This window comes from Panthera pardus, unplaced genomic scaffold, assembly GCF_024362965.1.
Source record: "Panthera pardus isolate Hobbes unplaced genomic scaffold, ASM2436296v1 HiC_scaffold_2, whole genome shotgun sequence".
In the NCBI taxonomy this organism is placed as follows: domain Eukaryota; kingdom Metazoa; phylum Chordata; class Mammalia; order Carnivora; family Felidae; genus Panthera; species Panthera pardus.
In genome coordinates this window covers 32,691,735-32,709,806 of record NW_026526765.1, presented here as the reverse complement: position 1 = coordinate 32,709,806, position 18,072 = coordinate 32,691,735, and the positions used below count along the sequence as shown (strand labels likewise).

At 39.6% G+C, this 18,072-nt stretch overlaps 1 pseudogene; it reads left to right on the top strand.

Moving 5' to 3' along the window:
* The first annotated feature begins 184 nt into the window (after positions 1-184).
* Positions 185-18,072, top strand: part of LOC109275839 (52 kDa repressor of the inhibitor of the protein kinase-like) — a 94,110-nt pseudogene continuing 76,222 nt past the window's right edge.

The following is an 18,072-nucleotide window of genomic DNA, read 5'->3' as shown; positions in this document are numbered from 1 at the left end:
GTGCTCTGCGCCGAGAGGCGGTGCACCGGCCTGGGGGTGGGGGCGGGGCTCCGAGCTGCGCGGGCCCTCGCGCCCTGCCTGGGCCCTCTCCTCCCTGCGTTCCCGGCCCCGGCCGGGTTGGGGTCGCAAGGACATGGCCGCGCGCCTCAGGCTTGTGTGCCGAGTGCCGCCGTCGGCGCGGAGCCTCGGAAGCCGTGGTGTTCTCCCGGGAACCCTCTTAGCCACTCAGAGGGGGCTAACTCTGAAACCAGCATCCCTTCTCCCTAGTTGCCTCCTGCTCCGAGTGGGCTGTTTCTCGCACCTTCCACACGTGGATCGCAACACCTGGGCGCTAGGCAGGGAGGTCAACTGCTCTAGAACTGCACCTTGGAGCCGCCGAGGTGTGTGTGTGCGCGCGCGCGTGGCCCCGCGGGACGTAGGGTGGCGAGGCTCGCGTTGTGCGCGCGCGCGGCCCCGGGCTCGAAGTCAGGAGCGCGCATCGGACGGGGCGGGTGGTTGGGCCGGCGGGTGCGGGCGGGGGAACGACGAAGAATCTGCCCTTTGAAAGGAATTACAATCCATCCATGAAGGTAGTTGGTTGGCAGTGCCCAGGCTGTGGGCTGCGCCCCGTTGGGCATCCCCAGGCTAAAAAAAAAAAAAAAAAAAAGAGAGAGAGAGAGAGAGACCGCAGCCTCTCCCGGCGCTGGTGGCGGAGCCTTGCGGCTGTGGAAGGAGGTGACCCGCAGGTACCTCGTGGGAGTGTTAGGGTGGGAGGGGTGTGTAACCGCGGAGATCTTTCAACTCCTCCGGGGAACTACTCCTCCCAGGAAGAACGGTAGTCTTGAGCTTCGTGGCTCGGCCCTGTTATATTCACTTTGGACACTTTGACCACGAATCCTTTGGTCGGCGGGCTGATGGAGGGTGCGACGGGGATTTGAAAGTTATTGGAGTCAAGGAGTTCTCCAGTCATTACCTCCGTGATTTACTCTTGGATCGGCCTAGTCGCTCTACCTTTTTTCTTTGAATTACAGTTGGACTTACTTTGTGGTGGAAGTAGTTTTTTTTGCAAACGCATTATTTAACTTCTTTGTGCTCTGGTTCCTAAAATCGGGACTGAAAACTAAAAAGAAACGATTGCAAAACTCCATGGTGTTTTAACTGCTTCACCATTTTTTTGTTTTAAACCATGAAGTAGGATTGTGTGGGCCTTTTAAATTCCTAGAAAAATCTGTTTCCATGTGCGGGATACATGCATTTTAACATATTGCATCTCATCGTAGATTAAGCAAATAACTCGATTCTTTTATATGAGGAGCAGGTATTCATTCATTCCTTAAAATGCGATTTCATGAATAAACCTCCTAAGAATTGATCCGGTTCTCCTGTTATTGTGAAATGGCACAGCAACAAATGAGTAATAGGAGAAACAGAGCATCCCAGACTTAACTAATTACTGATAAATTAAAGATAATTAAAGATTCCATATGGATATATTAGTATAACATTCTCTTGTTTATGCTATTTCCTCATGAATATCAGGGATTCAGAAGGAATCTGTAAAAATAACTGATGGCAATTGGTCAGTTTCTCAGTTTTCCCTTTATCACCATAATAACCACATCTGTTGTCTATGCTTTCTTTGAGTAGTAACCTCTAGGGTTGTGTTAGCATTGAAAACAAGTTGGCACTAGAAAAAGGAAACAGCACATTCTACCCCCATCCTTCCCTAACTGAATTGCATCACTGTCACCCTGTCAGGTGGTTATCAGTAAACACACCAAGGGGAGGTGGGAAGTTCCACTTAGACTCATTTTATGTTAGTAAAAATAGTTTTTCTAGTTTTCTTTCCATTTGAAGTTCCTCACATGGAAAACAGTTAGGCTGGGTACCTGTTAAATTTTTAAGGATGAAGAGTATATTAAATGTAACAGTTGAGGCACACTGCTGAAGTAATTAGTGAGTGTTGCAGGATTTCGCACGTCATTGATGAACTGGGCTTGTTATTAATGGAGCTTTTTAAAAAAATTTTTTTAATGTTTATTTTTATTTTTGAGAGAGAGAGAGAGAGAACGCGAGCTGGGGAGGGGCAGAGAGAGGAAGACACAGAATCTGAAGCAGGCTCCAGGCTGTGAGCCGGCAGCACAGAGCCTGACACGGGGCTCACAGGGCTCCAACTCACAGACCATGAGGTCATAACCTGAGTCGAAGTCAGATGCTTAACTGACTGAGCCACCCAGCCGCCTCCCCAGTTTTTTTTAATGTTTACTTATTTTTGAGATTCGGGGGGGGGGACAGAGAGAGGGAGACAGAATCTGAAGCAGGTTCCAGGCTCTGAGCTGTCAGCACAAAGCCCGACGCAGGCCTTGAACCCATGAACCATAGGATCATGACCCAAGTCGAAGTTGGATGCTTAACCAACTGAGCCACCCAGGCACCCCTAGAGCTATCTTTTCTTACTGGTCCTTTAAATATTTATCATCACAGTAGCTTTAGGAAGATTGACATAAGTGAGAAACCAGGACATACGATTAAAAAATTTTAATAAGGTTTACCTGTACCCTCTTTTGGTGTATGTTTCTAAAAGCTTAAGTTTAGGGGTGCCTGGATGGCTCAGTCAGCTCAGGTCATGATCTCATGGTTCATGGGTTCAAGTCCCACATCAGGCTGTCTGCTGTCAGCGCAGAGCCCACTTCAGACACTCTGTTTATGTCTCTATCTGCCCCTCCCCACTCATGCTTTCTTTCTCTCTCAAAAATAAAAATAAACATTAAAACAAAACAACTTAAGTTTAGCTTTTAGAAGTAGAATCTGAAGGTTAGGGAAACAATTATTTTACTTTTTCAGTTTGAAAAACCGGGATGGTGTAGTTCAATTTCCCTCACACTCTGCTAGGAATCTACATTGCAAAAGGAAATGAAGAATTGCCATGAGCATATGGACAGTTCTTGTCATTATTTGTATATTTCAATGAAAAGGTTTTTATTCTAAACATTGTTTTGTATCCTCCCTTGCAGTTTTCACCTCAATCCCTACTTCTCTGCACTGGAAGAACTGGGTTCAGTTCTTTAGAACTGTTGTTAAATCGTCTTTGAAGGTTTGACCTAGTCCAAGAACTGCCTGACTGATCAGTTTGATTGCTCTGCTTTAGCTAGTTATTTGACAACTTTTTTTGAGTAAACACCTGAAGGTGGGAACCTGTTCAAAAGCAAAGGCTGCTTGGAGGTTATCAACCACATTCCCCTTGACTAAGTTGAATCTTCCTTGGATCGAAGGGATGGGTAAGAAAGAGGATAATTCTTGGGAGGAAGACAGCAAGATGAAACAGATCTGGTCTGGACCCTTTGCAGAGCCTAACCTGGCCAGACCTTAGAGCATTCCTAAAGCACTAACATTCATGTAGCAAGCCTGAGTAAGTTGTGTTTGCTCTCCGTCTTTCATGACAGGCCATGCGGATGCTAAAAACAGTGAAAAAGGCATCTAGCTGGTGTAAATAACCCAGTGCTCTTGGATGCATTTGCTTTCCACGCATTCACCCAGTGGTTCGGTGGATCATAAAATGTGGCGTTAACCTGACCGTGGGCATGAGGCGAGGTCCACAATTGTGGCTTTGGCCGTCAAATGATTGCCCTCCCTTTTTAGTGGTGCATTTCAAATGTGTGGTCTCCCAATTATTATCATTTTCTGAGGGTGAATATTATGTTGAGTCTAGTGCCTAGAGTTTGTACACATGTTAGTACTGTGATTAAGTCCCCAACATCTTCATATGATGATAAATTGACTGCTGTGGAGGCTGGTTGCCACCAACTGAAACTTCAGGTTACTTCCTTGTCCAGCAGTTTTACCCCTCAAAGTGATAGCTTTCTGCCCTTTTAATTTTTCCCCTCTTGTTGTCCACTTTGAAGGTGTGGTAGAGAGGGAGGCCTTACTAGTTCAGGAGTCTCTTTTCTAGGAAGACAGACATTCGGACTATATGTCAGGTTCTTCTCACACCCACCTATCTCTCTGGCATTAGACAAAGTCTAGGCCAACTGAAAGGAGGAACTTACGACTTGAGAGAATCGGTCATTCGGCTACGTGTGATGCTTAGTGAACCCCTGCAACAGAAGTTTGAAGCTCTTCGTTGGGGAGCAGAGGGAGAGATGAAGTAGATTGCCATTTGTTGAAATCCAATCCAAAAATTCATCTCTTTCCTGACATGCTCCTTAACCTCCAGCGTAATGGGTATTGATCGCAAAGCACACTAAAGTTACAAGTTGAACCTCTGCTGTAGTTTATGAAGGTCTAAAGATATGGAAGTCTGAGGTAGGTCAGTTCCTTCAGAGTAAATGAACCAGATGGACAGCTAATTTTATAGGAAAACTTAATCTTTTTATTTTTATTTTTATTTTTTATTTTTATTTTTTTTAATTATTATTTTTTTTAACGTTTATTTATTTTTGAGACAGAGAGAGACAGAGCATGAACTGGGGAGGGTCAGAGAGAGAGGGAGACACAGAATCCGAAACAGGCTCCAGGCTCTGCACGGTCAGCACAGAGCCCGACGCGGGGCTCGAACTCACAAACAGCGAGATCATGACCTGAGCCGAAGTCGGCCACCCAACCGACTGAGCCACCCAGGCGCCCCTTTATTTTAATTTTTTAAATAGCTACACTGCTGGATCTAACAAGAAATGAGATTTGATTTTTCATGTAAACAGCAATTTTAAGTATGACTTTCTGATACCAAGTTATTTAGAGTATTTTCCTATAAGATAATAGATTATGTGTTAAAAAGAGCTATAAAATATACATAAAGCATTTTGGTGGAAACATTCATTCATCTAATCTAGTAAAGGAAAAGCAAGTACATTTTGAGGATGTCTAATATGAGGGCTGAGTATCAAATATGGATTTTTTTCTTCTCTGAATCTTGAATTAGTATAAGGTGTCAACTGTTAAGAAGTAAAAAAAAAAAAATTGTGAAATTTTAGTAGCTGAAAAAGCAGAATACACTTTTCAAAATTGTCTTGCTGTGTTAATGAGTTGTCTGCATCTCTGATCATATTACAACAGTGCTGTGGTGTTTTTAAAAGATATATTGGCAGTGCATTGTCTAAAATGCAACTAACTCTAAACTATATATATTTAAGTTAAACTTTAGTTTTTAACTTTTTTTTTTTTTTTATTTTAGAGAGAGAGAGCAGGAGAGGGGGCAGAGGGAGAATCATTTTTTTCTTTTAAATTTACTTATTTATTTATTTTTGAGAGAGAAAGAAAGTCTGAGTGGGGGAGGTGTAGAGAGAGAGGGAGACTGAGAATCCCAAGCAGGCTTCCTGCTCACTGAAGAGCCCAACCAGGGGCTTGATCCCACGACCCTGGGATCATGACCGGAGCCAAAATCAAGAGTCAGATGCTCAACTGATTGAACCACTCAGGTGCCTCTAACTTTTTTTTATTTGAAAATTTTATTTTTGGGGTGCCTGAGTGGGTGAGTCAGTTGAGCGTCCGACTCCATTTTGGCTCAGGGCATGCATGATCTCATGGTTTCGTGGGTTTGAGCCCCGTGTCAGGCACTGTGCTGGCAGTGCGGAGCCTGCTTGGGATTCTCTCCTTCTCTCTCTGCCCGTCCCCTACTTGTGCTGTCTCTGTCTCTCTCAAAATAAATAAATAAACTTAAAAAAAATAATAAAGATTTTATTTTTAAGTAATCTCTATACCCAATGTGGGACTCGAACTCAGAACCATGAGATCAAGAGTTGCATGTTCTACAGACAGAGCCAGCCAGGCGCCCCTAATTTAAACTTTGATAGCAGTTACTTATTACCTGAGTATTCTACCTGTTGATTAAAATGTTTTTTTGTTTTTTTGCTTTTTTTTACAGCCAAGCAAATCATAAAAAGAAAAAGTATTATTTAGTTTTGTCTTCCTTTTCCTGGCGTGCAGCTCTTCTTTTGTTTCCCAAATTGAACACTTTAAAAAAATCCTCCCAAAAGAATAAAAATAAAATATATTTTCCTCTTGAGGAGGAAGACATATGCTACATACGATTTTCCCTGGACTCCCATAATTTTGGAGATCCTGTTTACAGACTGCTTTGGGTTCTTATAGGCGTGGTGCTAGAAATGCCCATTTTATGAAGTGTCCATAAATCCTAGGTTGTCGAAGGAAGTCCAGGGGTCTCTCCTTTTGGCTTAGATGGCAGATGATTCAGCTTTTAACCCCAAATCAAATGGTTTTGCTTTTGCCAAAGGCAAGTCCTAAGAATGATTTAAAAGTATATTTTAAACCGTGATTTGTATTTTTCAAAAATGTCTCTTTGCTATTTTTTTTTAAGGATTAGTGTACTCTCCTAGGACTTTGACAAAAGTGTGTTTTTGCATTGACTTTTTCCCCTGTGTTTTTCTAAGATGGGCTCTGTACAAGAGAGTTAGAGGCTTGCATCTACTGTTTTAGAGATTTCCCACAAACACCACTTTTGGAGAAAGGGGCCTGAGATCTGTAGCTTTATAAAAGCTGTGTTTATCCGAAATTCTTGTTTCAGGAATTTATCAGTTCTGCCCAAGTAACCCCTGCATTGCCGTGTGGAGCTTTGTGGGGCTCTTGTTTATTTTTAGAAATCTGAGGGAATCATTTCCCTTACAGAGCCAGCATCAACTCTGTAATCCCTGAGCTAATGTGTTAATTGTAGTGGCATTTTAAACTTTGGGCAAATGCTAATATCTCATTTCCCCCTTCCATCCATAATAATGATAAAAGCTTTCCTATCATTCACATTAAGCCTCATTATTGAGAACTTCCCTTTCCACACCCTGTCCCTGCTCTGCAACAATGGGTCCCCACCACTCTTCTCTAGAATGGCAGACCTGTTGAGCTTTAAGTCCACAAACCCTTGGGTCTAGACAAACAGGATTCCAGACACCTTGTAAAATTACTTACGAAGCAAAGCCACACACGTCTCCCCTCTTTCTTTTTCTCCTCACCCTTTCCATTTCTGTATCAGCGATATCAATAACTAACATTTATTAAGTAGTTACCATGTACCAGGCAATGTGCATCATGCTTTGGGTGAATTTTTTTTTGCCGTTTGTTACAAATTAGGATATTGAGGCAGAGAGAAGTTGAGTAATTTTTTCAGGGTCACAGAGCTCGTAAATGCTGTGACAGAGCATGCAAGTTACTGACCACAGAATTACAGAGTCTCCTTCCCCAGCACTGAGCAGGGGCCCACTCCTAAACACCTCAGCCTATCCCTTAAAAAAGCAAAAGGAAACAAGGCCGCTACATTTTAATAAAGGATACAGGCAAAACTTCTCTGAATAATAATGATATATTCAGTCTAGACACCCACCACCTATCCCTGTGCCCCTAGGAAGCAGGTGCAAAATAAGAAGTAGAAAATGCACAGTGTTTCTGATTTGAGTTTATAGCCACTTATTTTAACTTTCAATTTTATGTGGAGTAGGTAACAACTTCTGCAACTACCAAGGGGATCGTTAACAGTTTCTATGACATTTAAATGATCGAATACTTCCTTATGAAGCTCTGGCTTATTTTGTTCACAGACACACAGTGAAAATCAACTTTCCTGCTTAGGTTGAGCCTATAGGTGGAGAGTGCTGTCAATGACATGAAAAAGCATCAATCGAGTATAAACTGTGTGCTATAGTTTATAACTTGGCTTATACTAAACCCTTTATATTTATCTTTGATAAGTTTATGGTAATTCTTCAAGGGAGTTGGCATTATTGCACCTGCAGGTCTGTCAGGGTGTAAAGTCAGCTCGAAAAATCTGCATTCATTTGGCATATCTCTTTTAGGGGAAATGGTGTGGGAATGGGCATAATCAAGAAAGTAAACATAAACTCAGGGATGGTGGTGGAAGGAGAAATACATCATCTACCCCTTTTTATTTTTCTATACTCATTGCAAACATTGCTAATAACATCACTCTTTCCTTCAAGGGTCCGCCACTGATTTACTAGCAATGGCACAAGAAATGAAACTCCTTTGTCATGCTTGATCTAACATATGACGTGTACAGAGTTGGTTTGAAGAGACCCTAATAGATGGTGCTTTTGTAAATTTGTGATGATATGTGTTTGTGGTCCTTTTTGCCTAGGTGGTTATGGAAGGGCTATGAAAATCTTTTATCAGGACTTTTTGCTTTGGAGGGCAAACTTTGTATGAAGAGAATGTGAAGTGGGTACAGCAGGAGAGAGATCATCATCATTAAATACGTAACTAGAAAAACAAATCTCAGGATAGAGGGTCTTGCAAAGCAGCATATGTGCAAAGCACCTATTAGATGCTTTAAGAATGTCTGGAATGTGTCTCATAGTATAATAAATGACTTTATGCAAAATACCCACATTTGCAAGTCAGGGAGCAGCAGGAGACAAATTGAAGAGTCAGGAACAGCTTGTTCTTGGGTCAAACCAGCATTTATATCTTAATGTTTTCAGCTCCAACTAGCTAAATCTTCCAATAACTCAAATAGAATTTTGGGACCCAAGTAAGGAGTAAATGATTGAAAAAAAGATGAATTGCGATCATTAAAACCTAACTTTACATTATTCAGTTGGTATTGTGATGTTTAAATGTACACAAAAATGAATATTTGAAAAATTAAATCATTTAAAACCTATGCATAGAAGTTTGCTAAAATACTAGAGCCCTTTGGGGGAATGTTTCCCTAAAGGATCAAACATTTATTAGTTATATCTATTTTATCTTTTACTCTTGGTGTATTTTAACAATTCTCACTTGTATCAAGTAGAGTACATAGTTTTAATCGTATTTATACAAGTTGAACTCTTGTTTACCTCCTTTACCAAATGGGTGAAATGCTGTTTATTTACTCATTATAAGTGTAGTACGGTGCACAATTAATTTTAGAACCAGAGAGAGGAGAAAACTCCATTTTTAGTCTCAGTTTCTACCTACCTTAAATTCCAGAGAATTGAGCTTATTCAAGCTGATTATGTTGCAGTGCATCAGTCTTAAGTATGGTCACTTACAAGAGCTGAATCATCTTCCTGAATGTTTCCCTGACATCCGGTGTTTGGTGGGGAACCTCAGAAGAATACAGCTTTCTAGTTAATAAATATTTTTGAACAAGAGAACAAAACACATTCTATAGAATAAAAATTCACTCTGTAAGTTGATAACCCCTATAAGGTGTGGAGGAAGACTATATTGAACCTTTGGTTGTTGGGAAAAAATAAGTATTTATTAAGGATAGAATATTCAAAATGGCCTGTGAATTGGTTCATGGTTAGATGAAGGAACGCTTTTTTCTTAACATATCAGGGTTCTTCTGTATTAATGTAATACTCACTTTCATTATACTGAAAAAGGGTATTATAGCATTTTCTTTGCTTTGAGTTTGGTTCTTAATTTTATTTGAAAATGCAGTAGAAAGAAATATTCATATACTTCGGCTTTAAAGCATTAGTTTAAAACAAACAAAAAGCAGAATCAGACCTGTAAGTACGGAGAACAAATTGATGGTTGCCATAGGGAAGGGCCGTGGGGGATGGGCAAAATGGGCGCAGGGCAGCAGGAGATACAGGCTTCCTGTTATGGAATGGGTAAGTCACAGGAATAAAAGGCACAGCAGGGGGAATATAGTCAGTGATATTGTGATAGCATTATATGGTGACAGATGGTAGCTAAACTTGGGGTGAGCATAGCATAACGTATAGAGAAGTTGAATCACTATGTTGTACACCTGAAACTAATGTAACATTGTCCACTCAACTCAAATAACACTATTTAAATATATTAAATATTAATAATCTTATTAATATTAAAATATTTAAAAATATTTTCCCCATGATACCACAAATACTCAAAGATAAGAATGCCTAAAAAAGATAAAAATTCTATTCTTTTTTACCACTATAAAAATATTCTGAATATGCTAATAGATACAGTGTAAATTACTATTTATAATATCCATTTATATAATTTATAGACTCAAAAAGAAAAATTAGCTTTTTGAAAATGAGTACAGCTTAGAAAATGTTTTCAATACTGATCCTGCCTGGAAGAAAGGCTTTCATGGTCAAATACGTTTTGGAGATGTACTGTATTCCTGTTAGAAAGTCTCATTGCATATTGCTATAAAAGGCCCTGAGATGTCTGACAATTTAAAAAACTCAAAACTGTCTTACTTTGTTTTAGTTAACATCTCCCAGGTTTATATGATCACGCATCCTTTCATCAGTAACACCTATTAACATGATATAGATTAGAATTCCTTGCAACACATGCAGGGAATCTTTCCTAATATGGGAAAGGATAATTTATTATTTGGGGGAGTGGTTCAGAGACCAACATTGTAATTGCAGTAGATATGTATTTATTTTTATGTGTTAGGAAAAATGCGTATCTCATTCATGATTTTACGGCTATTGTTGCTTGGACTGAATCTAAGTTAATGTATGTGAGAAATGAGTAGATTTAAAGAAAGTATAAAGTGAATGATAGTAGAAATGATATAGATATGGCAAAATCGTGAAGGTAGAAGGTGAGTAATTGAGGATTGGGAAATATTAATAGGTTGCAGTAATTTGCATGTGTATATTCAAACTCATCATCAGGACATATAGGGAAGAAGGACAGTAGCTCTCTGGTTCCGGTTTTAAAATACTTTTATGACCTGGAAGAGAAGCCTGTTCTAGACCCAGTTTCCTTATCTGTAAATAGGGATTGCTGGATTGGAGAACATCTGAGGCTGACTTAAGCTCAGCAACATTGATGTGAATGGAAGGTTACAGTGGCCATCTGATCTGCTAACTCCCCTCAGGCACTCAGGCAAAGCTCCTTTGTTGTTGCATAGCTGGAGAATTGTAATCCTGTAGCTATCTCTACCGGGAAAACCATGGCCAAATGTTGCGCTGACTGCACCTTACTGAAGGTTTACTTGGGCTGTCAGGTTTGCTTTGGTTCCTGGGTGTCGGTGAAGCAGAACGCTTCGTTCGTTGACATGCCATTATTTGGGATCTTTTTGCGCCCTTTTCTCAAAATAGCTGAGCCAGGTTCTTGGATTTGAGTTCTTTGTGTGAATGGGGCACCCTGCAGTTCTAGCTCCAGGGAATTCTCTGGCCTGTGGATGAGACTAATCTGGAGGGCAAGGTTTACTCTCTTTGGTTTTACACCCACCCACCTCCCCTCTCTGCAGTTTTTTGTTATTTTGGAGAATTGTCATCCATATAATGTAGTATTTAGACTTCCAGTCTGGTCTTGTCTTAAATTTTCAAAAATAATGACTTTCTTTAGATAGATTTATCCCTAGGGCTTTTTAGTTTTGATTTTTGTGTTTTTAATGATTCTTGATTTATGAATACGATCCTGCGATCTATTACATTTCTAATGGCTTACGGTTAAGTAACTGTAATATAATGGTTATGTACACAAACTCTATCAGGCTCTGTCACTTACTAACTGACTTTACACAAGTTTCTTAACCTGTCTCTTCCTTTGGGTGTTTTTAATCTTTAAAATAAGGATAATACTATAATCTCCCTCAGAATTAAATAGTAAATACATTAAAAAACACTCAGTACAGTGCCTGGTAAATAGCCCTCAAAAACTGTTAGCTATTGTTATTACAGCCAGTGTCTAGGACAATTTTTTGGTAAGATTCCTGAACTGTCACTCATATTGGTACACTGTCAGTTGATTTTCTTGAAAGTTCTAGGCACGTAATTATATCACATGAAAAGAATATCAGCTTAAATATGTTTTTCCTGATTTGTTTTTCTAGAGGAACTCTTTACTGGGATTCTTCAGCACAACATCAAATAGTAGTTGAGATGATTTCTGTCTTGTAGTGACGATTCCAACTTTCTTTCACATAATCTATCTACTATAATTTATAATCAATTTTATATCCTTTTTTTAACTCATCATTATGACATGAGCATTTTTCATGTTAATAAATTTTAGCAAACATTTTTCCTAGAGTATATAAAATTGTATATTATAAAATGTAACATAGACACATGTATTAGTATATAAAATATAGGTATAGTTTAAATAATTATAATAATAGGAATATCTGTGTATACACCAAACTTCAATAGAATATGAGGAGGCAATTGGGAGCTCTTAGTGCCTTTCCCCACTTGTATCAGGAATTTTTAGCCATCGTTTCCTTTTTATTTTTACTACCAGTGAATAAATATTGCCATATAGATGTATTATGATTTACTTAGTAGTTCCCCTATTGTGATTATTTATACTGGTTTATATTTTGGATGTTGAGACTAGAGCTTTCCCATATTGATGATGCTTTCCATGGGATAGATTCTGAGGAGTGGAATTACTAGGCCAACGGGTGTACGATTGTTTTAAAAGCTTTGGTCAAATATTGATTATCAAATTGCTTTTCAGAAGGTTTGCATGTATTTATATTCCCCCAAAATAATGCATACAAGAATGACAATTTCAGTTCAACAGTCATCAAAACTGAGGGTTAGTAATGCAAAAGGCAAGACATATCACGTTTTTATAGAACTCTTAATTAGGTTGGATTTTTTAAAAGATCAATTAAAATTTTTTGAGCAGTACTCTGTATACAGAAATGTTGATATACTACAAGTGTTTAGCTTGATGAATTTTTACAAAGAGAACACAACTTTGTAACAAACACCAAGATGAAGAAACACATCTCACCCAGCTATAGTTGTGTTCACCTTCCAGTGTAAAGACCATTTTGTGTGCTAAAACCTTTGAAGAAAGAAAATTGACTTTGCCTTGACCAATTTAGTTTTGACAGCCAGCAGCAAGTTTTGAATTATATTCTCCTCATATAGTAAAATAGGATTTATAATTGAGTATAATTAATATATTATAAATAATATAATTCTGATCTCTTTTGAAATGGTTTGATGTCATTTGGCTATCAAACCAGATAACTTTGCAACTACTCAAGAGTTTTTATGTAAGCCATGATAGTGTATCCTATAATGCAGGTACTTTAATTATAGTGTATATAAATAGGGGTTATCTCCATGCTTATTTAAGACTCAGATTCAAGGGACCCAGCTAAGACTCACTGAATCAGCATTTGCATTTTCATGAGCATGTGGGTGATGCTGATGCTTGCAAAGGGCCCCTGGACCACACTTGAGTAATGTTGCTCTAGGGGATAAATGTCTCTTCTGAAGAAAGACATTCTGCAAATGTTGGTAATTGAAGCAGTTACCTAAGACAACCCTTCCACATTTCGTGATCAGTTTTTAAAACATGTAATAAAATATTTTTCATCCGTCAGTCCTTTCTAGACTTTCCTACTATAGACCTAGACACATGGTGTTTAACATAGGGGTGGTACAGTTTGTGTAACCAGAACAGGAAACATCCAGCTCAGAACACACCCCTTGATTGCAAAATCTTTGGAACTGACCTGGTAGAATGGATCTAGCTTTTCAAAGGATCACCCTTAGCTTATTTATCTTGGCAATCTTATGGGTATATTATCTGTATTATGTAGTAGCCAGGTGAAACACTGTAACTTAAGGTTTTACCTGACTGTACAAGTAGCAATAAAATGGAAACAAACAAACAACCGACTCGCTCACTCCCGAAGGTGTTCTATTTAACCTAAGTTCACCTGTTTGGTGTTGCAGGTTTGCAAGTGGATCATTTTATAAATGGCTGATAATTCAAATTTTTAGCCAAAAGAGAAGTTTAGAAAACTATCCCTTTGTTTCTTCTCTTTTGACATTGAAGAACACTAAAGTTCATATGTTTTTGGAGAGTCGTTTAGAAAAAGCAGACTGCTTACCAAGTAGTGAGATATTTGGCAATAACTCGTAGAAAAATTTTTGTGGAGTTTGGTTTTGCTTTCAATTATCTGAATTAGGGGTTTTGCTTGTCCTGCTGGACTTGATGGATTAAAGTCATATTGACCCTGATCCTTCGATATTGCTTGACCCCACCTAGTTCTCTCCACCTGCACCACCACCCTGGGCTGATGATGTACTTGCTTCTCCCTGCTGGTCTAGAGCCATGGGCTCCTGTTTCCCCCCGTATTCTTGACCCCTTCTAATTAGTTCTCCACATTACTATCAGAACGGTCTTTTTAATAAAATAAATTGGATCATGTCATTCTTCCACCTCCTCCAGAGGCTTTCCTTGGGTGCAAAGTCCTCATCATGGTCCACAAATTCCTGCACCGTCTGCCTCTGGGCTCCCTTTTCTGACCTCAGCTCAATCCTGTCTCTCTCTTGCCCATTTCACTTAAGATGTTCTTTAACCCATGCAAGCCCTTTCTTAACTCAGAGCCTTCATGCAGGCTGTTCCCTCTATCTGTAAGTCTCTTGCTACCTGGCTAACTCTTGCCCCTCTTTTCCATCCGTGTTTAAATGCCACATCCTTAGAGAGACCCTCCAAGTCTACATTATGTCTCTGCAGTGTTTCTCCTCCCTGTGTATTTCTTTTCTCTTGATACTTATCACAATTTATAAATGCATGTGTTTATTGGTATCTGTTTTCCTCACTCGTGTGTTTTGAGAGAAGAGTTTTAGGCTACGTTGTTCATCATCATATCCCCAGTCCCTAGCATACCACCTGGTCCTGAATAAATACAAGATCTGTAATTACCCAGTATGTGAGTTACCTACTGCTGTGTAGCAAATGAAGGCACAAGTTTAGACATTTACTTAAAATATTTACTCAAAACAACAAAGAGTTCTCATGTCATAGTTTCAGTAAGCCAGGAATTTTTTTAAAAATTAACTAATTTTTCTATTTTCTGTGGGTTATTAGGGCTGTTGGCAGAAGGCCTCTGTTACATGCCTCATGGTGACTCTATAGGGCTGTCGGAGTGTTCTCACATATGACAGTTGGCTTCTCCTAAAGGGATGATCCAAAAGGCAAAGGGAACTTTGGCTGTCACGTATTGTCACTTTTGCTATATTCTCTTTGTTAAAAGGAAGTCACCAAATACAGGTCACATTTAAAGGGAGAGGAAGTTGGCTCCATTTTTTTTTTTTTAATGTGTATTTATTTTGAGTGATAGAGAAAGAGACAGAGGGAGAGAGTGCAAACAGGGGAGGAGCCGAGAGAGAGGGAGGGAGAGAGAATCCCAAGCAGGCTCCAAGCTGCCAGTGCAGAGCCTGATGTACGGCTTGAACCCAGGAACTGTGAGATAATCACCTAAGGCAAAATCAAGAGCCGGGCGCTCAACGGACTGAGGCACCCAGGTGTCCCGCTCCATCATTTGAAGGGAGGGGTATCAGAGAATTTGTGGGCATATTTGGAAACCACCACAGTTCTTCCTCTAGCCATAATTACTTATATTGCCTCCACGTGAAAAATATCCAAACCCCTCCTACCATCCCCCCCCCCAAATTGTATTCATTTAAATTATGAGCTTGGAATGTGGGATGTTAGCTTAAAAATCAGGTCCAAGTATGGAGAGACAAGTTCATGGGCGTAGTCCCTTACATATAGCTCCTTTAATACCATTCCTCTTGATCTTAAGACCAGTGAACTGAAGAGACAAGTTATCTACTCCACCCCAGCCAGCCTACAATGGTGGGATGGGCCTAGCAGAACCACTGTAAACAGTTCTGTCAGAAAGAGGGTGAACCGAATGTGCACAGTAGTGCTTGGTCCACGCACTTCTGATTTCTTGCTGGGCACAGGTTAACAGTTCTTAATTAGGAATCAAGTCTTGGAAATAATGCTCCTTGGCTCTTTGCTCTTATTTTCAAGCTCTCAGCCATTTTTTTTTTTTTTTTTTTTTTCCATGAGAGGTATGTGTTTGCAGCTCAGTAGTCAATGTGTAGCTTACTTCCTGCTTGTAGAAGTTTGGGGTATAAAGTCCTCTTTTCACTTTGTATTATCTCTGTCCTTTTCAGTCTGAGCTGTTGATATCTATATCAATGTGTTATATGTAAAAAGTATAAATATTTACAAGACATAGAAATTATATGGAAGAAGAGATTAATTCTCCTGTGGGCAGGGAGGGACTGGGAAGGCTCTAAGACAGACAGCAGCATTTTCAAGACTGAGTAGAAATCCATTAGGAAGACCACACAGACAAGAACAATCTAAATATAGGGAAGAACATGTACAGAAGTACCACTGGACTGAAACTGTAACATGTATACAGGGACTATGTATAGCTTGCTATTGAGACAAATGGCTCAATGGCAAATGGCTCCAAATGGCTTGCCAAGACATTTGGATTTTATTCTGTAACTCAGTATTTCTCAAAATGTGGTCTACCAACGTCTCACATCCAAATCATTTGGGGACTTTCCTGAACCCCACTCTAGACTTACTGAAGACATATTCTGGACCCTCTGGAGGAGGAACTCAAGTTGAGTTTTAAGGTTAGCTGCTCTAAGGGAGTTAGAAGGTTCTCAGTAGGTTCTCAGCCTGATTTACATTTTTGATAAATTACTTGGGGAGCTGTGCAGAGGGTGGTAAGATGGTGAGAAAGGGAGATCAGTATGCAAGCTTTTGCGATGGTCCAGGTAAGAGAAATGGAAGGCCTATGGAGATGTAAAAAGGAGAATATAAGAGTTGTAACAATAATGAAGATCACACAAATAGAAGAGATTGATACAATGAGGTTTTTATTTATACACATATAGACATATTGAAATTTACAGTGCATACATGTGTAAAGTTTTATGGGAACACAGGAGGCAGAAAATAACACTAGTATTCAGATAAATGAGGTGGAGAAGAGTGGGAGTGATATTTGAACTGGGGACTTGAAGTATGAATAGGAGTTCATAAAACAAACAAAAGAACTTACATGTAGCGAAGAGGCATAAGGCAAAGTGAGGATCTGATATGCTTTGAAATAATGAGAGGTTGGGTTGGATTTGAATGTAGTTGCTTGAGGGAGAGGTGGGATATGAAGCAGGAAAGAGAAGTTAAGGTCTCACCAGAGTGGCTTGCTGATCCCAAGGCTATTTCCTCCTCTTCCTGAGCACGCACATTTCCCAGTCTTTCTTGCAGTTAGCTGAGGCCATGTGATAGTGTCCTCACGGTTGCAATGTGTGTGGAAGTGATTTGCATCGTTCTAGACTTCTTTGCACCCTTAAAAGTCTCCCACAAGCTAGTCTCCATCTCACTGTAAACATTTGTGGCAACTTTAGAAGTCACTTATAGAAGATGGTAAAGCCACAAGACGGACAATGCCTAGGTTCTTGAATCACCTTTTGGAACATAGGTGCCTGCAGATAAGGAACACCCTTTTTGGATTCAGTATAAGGAAGAAACTGACTCCCTGGGTTTGAGCCATGGCATATGCTTGCCATGCAAAGGAATTGGGACATTGCCTCATAGGTGAAGAGTCATTTCCAATAGGGAGTGATGTGATTTGGCTTGTTTTTAGGGGAAAATCACTTTCAATACATAGTAAAGAGAAGCCCTGGGGTAACGTCTTCCACAAATGTTCAAAGGCTGTCTAGTGAATGGGGAATGAGATTTTCTAGGGCTAAGGTGCAAACCAAATACTGAATGCTTGCCTAAGTGAAAGCTAAGGGGAAAGGAGTGCATCTCTACTAGAAAGAAATTCCTAGCAGTCAGAGCCGCTTGTACAGAGGTTTCTTCGGTGAGCTTCCTCTCCCTGAAGAGATAGCCAGAGTGAGGCTGGAGGACTTCTGCTCGCTCAAGTCTTTGGTGGGGGCCTGAAATAGGACACTTGTAGGATGTTTTCTATTTGAGATACCATGACCCAAAGCGATTATTTCAGTCTAAATTAACAAACATGTGCATATATGCCCCATACAAGCCATGTGATTAATCTCTTCTTTATTTATGCCATTACACATATGTTTGTATTATCTAAGCACTGACTTTGAATTCTCTTGTTTCATTTTATGTGTAAAGCCACAGTCACCCTTTCCATATATATAAGTTTGAACCTGCAAGCACAGCTTAGCAGCTATGAAATTTGCGCTAACTCCTCATGTGTTTATTAATATTACTTTCTATTTCCTCAGTGTCATTTCTGAACTATCATTTGATTGTGAGAATGAACGGATGCTCGATGCTTCAAACACACACACACACAGTTCTCATGAAAAATAACCTATAAATTACTTATTTTTAAAAACATACAGAATTTAATATTCTTAA